The following is a 10,456-nucleotide window of genomic DNA, read 5'->3' on the forward strand; positions in this document are numbered from 1 at the left end:
TACACCTGCGGGCAGAAAACAAGAGCAGAACCGGAAGCAAGGCAGTCCGTGAGCAGGCAAAGTAATCTGGTTCACGGGCGGGCAGCAAACAAAGGCAAAACCGGTAGCAAAGAAGTCCATGAGCAGGCAAAGTAATCTGGTACACGGGCGGGCAGCAAACAAAGGCAGAACTGGTAGCAAGGAAGTCCATGAGCAGGCAAAGTAATCTGGTACACCAGCGGGCAGCAAACTAAAGCCGTAACGGTAGCAAGGCAGTCCGGGAGACAAGCTGGAGGTTCGTTGCACAGGCAGGCTGTAGAATAATGCAGGGAATTTGTCACGTCTCCCAGGGTACATCCCCGATCATGCCCAACCAAATCTCCGTCCAGTCCCCACTCATCCAGTTCCACACTCATCACCCGCCGAGCTCCCTGCAATTCCCACACTCAACCATGTAAGACACGACAGCAACTTACTGTGCAGGGGAGGCTTCCGGCTCACAATCAAAGATCCTTGCGCCCCTTTTTGCACTGGCATCTGCCATGGCGCTTTCCATATGGGCGGCGCTGCCATACGAGCACACAGAGATCCACGTGTCACGTGACCAAGCGTCCACAACTGTGTCTTTCAACATCGCAGGTCACGTGGCACAGTGTTCGCGTTTCCCAGGTCACGTGACACAGTGTTCGTGTTTCCTCGTGATCCACGTCACATGACCACCTGATGCAGTCAAAAGGAATATGGAAACAGAGAAGCAGCGCTTCACAGCTACTTCTCTCGAGTACTGTCAGCGCCTGGTTATTTTTGGATTCTTTCAAGATACTACGACCTCGGAATGTATTACGGACTGCCTTGTCTTTTTCCTTTGGATTTCCACTGCCTGGATATTTTTGGATACCTCAAATTTACTACGACCTCGGAACGTATTACGGACTGCCTTGCTTTTCCTTTGGATTTGCCATTTACTGGTTCTCGACCTTGGATTTGTCTACAGGACTGCTTAAGGATCGCCCTGTGTACTGTACCTTTGGCCCAGGTGTTTACTTCATCCAGAGTGCTGCTAAAGACCCTGCCAGTCTTCCATTGCCATTGGCCCCTCTGATTCTCCTTACCCACCAAGTCCTTGCTGTTATCACACATCGGTAAGCCCCTTTGTGATATTCCTGTTACACTGTATCATTGTCCACTGCTATTGTCAGTTGTTACTGTGTATGTATAACCATTCCTTGCATTGCAGTGGTCAAGGGGTCCTTCCTGTGTTCCTGGTTCCAGACTGACGGCACTCAACACCTGTGGCCTCAAAGATTGCATGGGTAGTGGTTTTACTTTCTGCCCATGTGGTACTTGGGGACGGAGGTAACATTAATCTACACGACCATCAAGTTCAGAACAGAATTACCAAGGAGTCCGATAGGCAAGCAGGGTCGGTACACAGCAGACAGATAATAAGCAAAGTGGCACAGAAGACGTAACTTCGTAAATGCCAGCTGTAACTCTAAACAGAAGCGGCGTTCTGAAAACCACTGCGGGTTAAATCCACAAGGAGGCGGAACCGCAGGAAAGCGAGGCTCCCATGCTAATGCTTCTGAACTACAGCATGGAGTCAGGTTTTCTGGGTAATGTAGTTCAGTGCAGCTAACTTCCAGGGCAGCTGCCACTGCGAATAGAAAGGTTCAGTAAAGCGCTGCACACCCTTGTGGAGAGCTATGACTCTCTTGTACTTCCTGTTTGGGGTGCTTGGGGGGTCCCAACTGTCCCTACGAGTATGGGAGGCCTGGGGGGCATGAGGCGGATGCCGAAGCAGATGACGAGGCAAGCGCCAAGGTTTAAAAAGTGTTATGCGGATGACACCCAGCTCCCTTTCGGGCTCCCCTTAGCTACCTCTGCTCCTTTTCTCATGCTAGATTGTCTGGCCGCAATTCAGGAATGGTGTGCTTCCAACAATATCTGGATTAATGCCAGTAAGACTGATATCCTCCTCATCGGGACATCTGCTCCCTCCTTTCCTCTCTCTCTCTCTCCAGCCGCCCGCTCTGGGCCCTCTTCCTGCTCCTTCCTGTGGGACAAAGAACCTTGGTGTCATCTTCGACTCCACCCTCTTTATCTCTCCTCATATTTCTGACCTCTCTAAGAACTCAAACTATCAGCTGCACCTCCTTCTTCCTTTTCTCACTTTCCCCCAGAAGCTCACGGTCTCCAGAGCTTTGGTCCTCTCTAGGCTGGACTACAGTAACAGCCTCTTTCTAAATCTGCCTGCCTCTACTCTTCGACCTTTTACAACTTATCCACAACAGGACTGCGAGACTTGTCCTTAGCCTCAAGCTAAGGGATTGTATCTCTCAAGCACTGAAATCGCTTCACTGGCTCCTCATGGCTGCAAGGATCAAGTTCAAGACCCTTTGCATCCTCCACAAGGCTTTCTGGGGCCTGGGACTGCTCTACCTCCAACTCTTTTTTCCAAAACATCTTCCTTCTCAAGCTCTCCGCTCATCCACCTCCAACTCTTTGAGGGTCAGACACTTCTCCAAGCAGAGAGTTGGGGGCAGATCTCTCTCCTCGGCTGGGGTCTCCCTCTGGAACAGCCTCCGTGCCTCTTTCAAACTCAAGCAGAACCACCTCCGGTTCCGGAAGCAACTCAAGACTTTCCTTTTCGCTTCCGCTTTCTCTCTCCCTCTCCCCTGCTGATGTTCCTGACTGCTCCGCACACTGGTCACTTGGATACCCTCTGAACTCAGGCCCAGGCTCCTGCATGTCCAGTTGCCCTTACACTGCCTCCGGGCTCTCCCAGCACTTAAGGGTCTGTTCCTGCAACCCTGCAGTATCTTCTCTTTGCACTTATCCTGCTGGCTGCACTTATTGATTTACCTGCACTTCACCCCCCTGCCCCTGCCACTACTTACCTTCGTGCTTCCACGCACTTGTGCGATTTGAATGACACAAGGCCAAGTAAGATTGTTGTTTTGTCCTCCCTTTGTTTCCCCCTCCTTGTCCTGTCGCGCCTAGCAACACTTGTGATGAACAGGCATGTTAAAAATGCCATATCATATCACACACTCTGCGTGTTGATTTCACTGGACTTGCTGGTGCACGCGCATCGTGTGATCAATTGCAAAATATTAGCTATATGCCTATATCAGTATAATTAAAATGGATTCTGTGGGGGTCGATGTCACCCGTGCTGTCACCAACGGTCACGGAACAGTTATCTGAGAGTGCTAGAAATACTATCAGTCCTGTCGCGCAGCGATAACTTCTGTTACCGTAATGCCCCCTTTCTGTTGTCTTGAAGATTTGTGGTTGCCGGAACATTCGCCTCATCGCAACCGCAACTATTAATATTTTTATCTTTTCTACTGCACTGCGGATATGCTCCGCCAAGACCTTCTAGTGCTGCCCTGACAACGCTAGTGCTGACAGTATTAATTATAACCATTCAACTTCTCACACAATACGAAGTATAATAAAGATATGCACTTAACTGGCTGCCCGAGCAGCAAAGAAAGAGGAGGAATTTAAATGGTGGACAGTGTTTATGAGCTGGTTATGGACTATTGGTTGAAAATGGTCATGTGTTTTAAAGGCTCAATAACAATATGAACTACCAAAGACTCAAACTACGTGGGTGATTGTAGTTTTATGCTTTGTGCTGTATAGTTTATTGTTAATGTTTGCTGCTCGAGAAAGTAAAGAATAGAAAAAGCATAATCCTCTGGGTCTTGACATAGAATCTACATCCCAGGTGCTGCAGAATGTTGTATAGTTTTAGAAGCCAAAATAAATTTCACTCCATAGTAAACACTTGTGTAATTTCATCAGCTGCAATAACTGAACAATTTGTTGGACAGTAGTGTGGAAATCTTGATGAAAGTACTTTCGAATTTTGCAACAAATTTCATTGTGTACTATGGTTTTCAGCTATACCATTTGCTACACTTTCTCGGAGAAGTGATGGTTCACGTGCATTTCTTACGTTTAGCCAAGTTGAAATGGTGGTATGTGTACTTTTGATGGGTATCAACAGCCATGGAATCAGTTCACCAGCTGATCCCCTCATGGATGGAAACACTTCAATGGCCTCTCAGTCACCGAAAACAAAAACATCTGTTTCCAACTGCCCTGAGGACTCAAAAGACTGAGGCTTTTTTAATTAAAGAAGGTACATAATGACTTAGTATTCGTTAATGCACAGGAACCACTTTGGTTGACGATAGAGAAAGAAAGATTTTCTCCATTCAAACTGGATAACATATATTCTATGGAAAGAACGCTGAATGTTAGGGATAAGTTACCTTAAACATCTGTGACTCGTGAAGCTCTTACCCAGTGGTTGACTGATAATGATAAAAAATTATGGTTGCACTGTAGGGCCTCTCTTTGGCATGACGCTGGTATTCAACTTACAAATAACATGTTATGTTGGCATAGTTGGATTTTGAACGGGATCCTACAGATAGGTGATGTGTTGAAGTGGAGTCAAGTAATATCCTTTGCAGCACTCCAGCGAATGTTTGGTCTTGGAAATAGGGAGTTGAACAGATTTAGAGAGTTGGAACTTCTTTTGTTGAAAAGATTAGATATGCTCTCTGTCCTTTTGGGGAATGAGCAGAATTGATGTGCTATTTTTGCATCACCACAGCGCATGGTATCCACATTCCTGAATATGATGCCAATGGACCCTTTGCTTGTTGATTCGTGGGGAAAGCTACGTAGAGCATGGTAGAGTGATTTTGGTTGTACCATTTCAGATAAGGAGTGGAAGCAAGTGTTGGAGGCAGGGCTTTAGGAATTAATTGTATTTAAAATTGCGACGTATTCCGCTGTCATGATTCCTGCCTCTCATGTCCCCAGCCTTCCAAGATGTCAGGCTGGAGCCAGGCCACGATCACCTACATGGCCCGCAAGGGCCTCTCCATCCCTCCAAAGAACCACTTGGAGTCAGACTTGGCGCTTGTGGCACCAGACTGACTCACTCCCATAGGATAACATTGGGGATTGGACTTGTAGTGCATTGATGGGGACAAGATGGATGCCCCCACATATTTTGGTTCCCAGAACTGCATGTGCGGTCTAGTCTTTTGGGTGTGGTTAAGCCCAGAGGCACCTAGGATACCCGGTCAAGTAGCACAGCGAGTAGAGCGCTCGCTTTGACATCTGTGCAGAGCCTGCTAATGCAGGTTCGAATCCCGGCGGGGCCAAACTCAGCCTTTCATCCTTCCGATGGTCGATAAATGAGCACCACACACCGTGGGTAATAATAAGCAGCGCTCAGATACCTGAGGGTTTGTAGCGCTATATAAGTGCCAAATTATTATTATTATACCCAGAGACTATTTAAGCCACACCAAGGCTGAGAAACATGCTTTGCGTTTTCTGCACCTGCAGCATGAGACTCACCGTGTTCGGATCGGTCTCCAGTAGGCCTGCATCTTTCTTCTGCGCTCAGCTCCTGCAAGAACAAGAACACTGTTAGGAACAGCCTTACCTTGCGGCGCTTCTGCCCATCAGTCATCGCTCCTTCTGTTCTGCGGGCATCTTCGGCAGTGTCATTCCCATCCCGGCACGCCGCTTCCTAAGAAAAAAGAGAAAAGAACAGAAAAAAGGCATTAGTAAGCATTCTGCACATCTTCGCTTATTTTTAAATACTGTACGAGCTTCAAATGCTTACCAGAATCCCAGCCGCTCTTAGGGAACTCTGTCTCTGGAACTTCTCATCCATCTGCAAGAGGGAAAAGACACTCCAGGTTAGCGTGGAAACATCTAGAGGCGCCGCATACCCACCGCATTTGTTCTTCATAACCGGCATCCACGCTGAAAACGTTGCGGCACCTAAATGACTCAGAAAAATAACTCAGTTCAATGCAAATACAAAAGGGGTGCATCGTGCATCGCACTATCACTCACCTTCAGCGCTACTCATCTCCGCAGCACGCCGCCATCCATGGACGCCGGCCATCATCTAAGGAAGGAAAGGAACGAAGTTAGAGAACTGTTCAAAAGACTCATTATACTTACGTGTCGGACTCTTGCCAGTGAAGTAACTAGGCAGCAACGAGCCCACAGTAATCAACGCGCCCCTGCGCTAAAGGCAGGACGGAGAGCACACTATCCAAGAAAACAAGGTGAGCTGTGGATCAAAGGGAAGGGTTGGACCCCAGGGAAGAAGGGGTTCAAGCACACAGAGACAATAGGGGGTTAAACTCTACCAATCCTGTGTTTCAGGCCCAGTCTCCAGTCGAATAGCCTCCAGGGAAGGGTTCAACGTCATAAGAGGTCAGACCAGGCTGAGTGACATCCCCGTGGATACCAGGTGAGCGTTACAGAATGCAAAGCCTCACATCAAAATCCACCTGGGCGTCATGGAAACGTCAGAAACCGACCAGCTAGCCAACATGTTGAGGCAGCTACGTTCCGAAGTACATGCAGCCAGGCAGGATACCAACACCCTGAGGAGAGAGCTGATAGTAGCCAAAGAACGCAGTGATGATTTAAACCGGCAACTTCTCCAGTCACAAGCAGGGCATGCACCATTGCCGGGAAGCGTGCCCTCGATGCCAGCGCCATCAGCCAATCCCATTCAGATAACCCTTCCTGGGGCAGTTCCCTTGGCCCCGCCCGAAGGATTTACGGGGGATCCCAAGAGGTTTGCAATTTTCATGAACCAGTGCTGCCTGCACTTCCTTTTTAGGCCTGGGCCTTTCCGAATGACCAATCACGGGTCGCTTTTATGCTATCCTACCTGAGTGGTAGCGCCGCGGACTGGTCTGTACCCTTTGTGGCCCAAGTCGATCCTTTGCTGCATGACTTCAGGGGCTTTCAGCAGGAGATGGAAAAGCTGTTCGCCCGTCGTACTCATGGGCAGGCATTAGACAACAAACTTCTGTCCCTACGCCAAAGGAATCAAGACCTATTAACATACATAGCCACGTTCAATAGACTCGTAGTTGAAGCAGAAAGGCCAGTGGAGAAGAGAACCACGATATTTCATTGAGGGTTGCAGGGGGAGCTCAAGGATGTTCTCGCACAAGTAGTGAACCCCCCGAAAGATTGCTCAGAATTCATTGACCTTGTTGTTCAACTGGATCATAGGTTGCAGGGCCGAAGAGCATATCGAACCAGACTGACCCTCGCCCTATGTATGTGCGTTCAAAGGACAATACTGCCTGAACAACGGAAGGTTCAGGAGAACCAATGCAAATTGGGGGGGTCAGATCCCCCTTGACTAAAGCGGAATGGGATAAAAGGAGACAGCAGCAGTTATGTCTGTACTGTGGAAGTTCAGGTCATTTCCTTAAAGAGTGCTCTGTGAAGCCACCGAGGAGGACGGTAGGGGCCACAGACAAGGAAGATACCATCAAGGAATCGGAAAACTCCCCAGCCCGGCAAGTGTAGGGGTCCACTTGTCGAACGAAGAAAGTGAACTACAGACCTCCCATTTCTGTGGTCTTGATCAATCACCAACAACCATCTCGGATGCACGCAGTAAGAGCGTACATAGACAGTGGAGCCGTTTGGAATTACATCGACCAGGATCTTGCGGCAAAGATGGGGCTTCTGTTACGCCCTAAATCAACCACCGACACTGTTACCACTGTCGACGGCACGGAAATAGCTTCTGGTCCAGTATCCCAATGCACTGCAGCTTTAACCCTTCTGTGCCAGGATGGACACCAAGAATCTATTGTTTTCGACCTCATTAAGGCACCACAGTTCCGGTTGATTTTGGGAATGCCATGGTTGGTAGCTCACAATCCTCGAATCGATTGGCGAGCAAAAGAATTGGCCTTTGCCGAGACTTGCGCCCACACATTTATCGCCAAGATAAACAACCAATAGACACCAGAACCTCCACGCTTGCGACTGTGGCAATCGGCACCCTACCAAGTGAAAACCAGGACTTTCAAGATGTCTTTCAGAAAGAACAGGCTAATACCCTGCCACCGCATAGACCATACGATTGCCAAATCGACCTGATACACGGCACACAAATCCCTTGTGGGCAAATTTACGCACTCATGGAACCAGAAAACCAGCACCCGAAGGCCTATCTTGACCAATACCTGGCCAACGGGTTCATCCGTCCCTCGAAGTCTCCAGCAGCCAGTCCTCTATTCTTCGTACCGAAAATGGAGGGGGACTTGAGAACATGCATCGACTATCGCGCACTGAACAAGATTACCGTAAGAAATCGCTAACCCCTGCCACTGATCCCTGAATTGCTTGATCAAGTCAAAGATGCCCAAATCTACACAAAACTAGACCTGAGGGGGGCATATCACCTTGTTCGCGTAAAACAGGGGGACGAATGGAAAACCGCTTTTTGCACCAAATACGGCTTGTACGAATATCAAGTAATGCCCTTTGGCCTTTGCAACGTGCCTGCTGCATTTCAATACTTCATGAACGATGTCCTACGGGAATTGATTGATGTCTGTGCTCTAGTGTACATCGACGATATCCTAGTATATTCCGCATCAAAGCAGGACCACGTTAAACACGTCCAATCCGTATTGGAGAAACTCTGTCAACACCAGCTATACGCCAAGCTCGGAAAGTGCTCATTCCTCGGCTCCAAGGTGGAATTCCTGGGCTTTATTCTCAGCCCGAATGGAATCCGAATGGATGTACACAAGGTAGATGCTTTCCTGAACTGGCCATCCCCAAATTCATTCAAGGGGGTTCAAAGTATGCTGGGTTTTGCAAACTTCTACCGCAGGTTCATCCCAGGATTTTTGCAAATCGTGCATCCCATCACGTCATTACTAAGGAAAAGCAACAAAACGTTCCAATGGACAACAGAAGCCGAGGAGGCTTTCCAGGAACTCAAAGCAAGTTTCACATTTGCCCCAATCTTACGCCGCCCTCGCCCTGATCTCCCATACCTGGTGGAAACGGACGCCTCAAGCATGGCTATGGGAGCCGTCCTCTCACAAAAGGACCCCGAAACGGGCCAGTTACACCCTATTGCCTTCTGGTCGTGTAAATTCACACCCCCTGAACTCAATTACGCTATCACAGACAAAGAACTCCTGGCCATTAGGTCAGCCTTTAAGGCATGGCGGCACTACCTCTTGGGCGCCAGACACACAATCACCGTAATAACTGACCACCGGAACCTCCAGTACCTAAAAACGGCAAAAGCCCAATCCTCACGACAACTACGTTGGGCTCCTTTTTTTGCTGAATATGACTACGTGATTACATTTCGACCAGGGGTGAAAAACGGGAAGGCCGATGCCCTTTCCCGTATGGGGGTGGAAGAGCAAGGGTATCAGACCCCTGACTCAAAAGCAATCATCCCGAGTGACAAGCTCCTAGGAATCACAGCAACCATAACTCAGAAAAGAATTCCATGAAGAAATCCAAAACCTGATGAGTCCGGAGCAATTACAAGCGTGGAGTGCACAAGGAGAACATTACATGACAAAAGATCAGTTGCCCTACTTCAGGAATAGTTTATTCTTACCAAACCAAGAACTACGACAACAAGTCATGTCCGGTTATCATGATTCCTTGATCGAAGGCCACCCCGGAATCACTAAAACCCTAGCCAAGGTAAAACAAAATTATTGGTGGCCCACGTGGCGTTTCCTATCTTGTGGAGCAACGGTGTTTCTTGAAGGCATCGTACGGCTCCATGGGTTTCCTTCAGTTTTGGTCTCAGACCGAGGTACTCAATTTGTATCTAACTTCTGGAGAAAATGCTGCTCTATGGCCCAGATCGACATCCAGCTATCCACCAGTCACCATCCCCAAACGGATGGTCAAACTGAGAGGACAAATCAGACGCTCGAGAAGTATCTGCGTTGCATGTTACACCAAGCTGAAGGAAGCTGGTTCAACCTATTATGGATAGCTGAATATGCTTATAATAATTCCCTACACACCAGCACTGGGCAGACACCCTTTTATACCAATAATGGCAGGCACCCACGTACTTCTGAGTTGGACGTTCCTAAACCCTGGAAATGCCAGCAGTCAAAACCTTGCACACGGCCATTTCTCAAACCTTTAAAAGGGCAGCTGAACACCTACTTCAAGCTAAGAATCGCCAAAAGAAGTTTGCTGATCAACACCGAGCAAAGGCCCCCAACTACCAAGTGGGAGACATAGTCTGGCTGGCATCTAAACACGTGTCCATTAAAGGAGCCCGAACTTTCCATCCAAGATACCTGGGTCCACTCACTGTCACCTCTGTGATAAATCCTGTGGCGGTCAGACAAGCTTTGCCGTCAAACATGCAGATTCATCCTGTGTTCCACGTGTCTCTCCTTAAACCTGTTCAACCTGGGACCCGGGTAGCAACACCACCACAGCCAGTAGTAGTCTCCGGGGAGCCAGAATTTGATCTCAAGGACATCCTAGATTCAAAGTACATCAGATCCAAATTATACTAGTTAGTAGACGGAGAGCACACTATTCAAGAAAACAAGGTGAGCTGTGGATCAAAGGGAAGGGTTGGACCCTGGGGAAAAAGGGG

This window comes from Ambystoma mexicanum, chromosome 11, assembly GCF_040938575.1.
Source record: "Ambystoma mexicanum isolate Mex_15411 chromosome 11, UKY_AmexF1_1, whole genome shotgun sequence".
NCBI classification, from domain to species: domain Eukaryota; kingdom Metazoa; phylum Chordata; class Amphibia; order Caudata; family Ambystomatidae; genus Ambystoma; species Ambystoma mexicanum.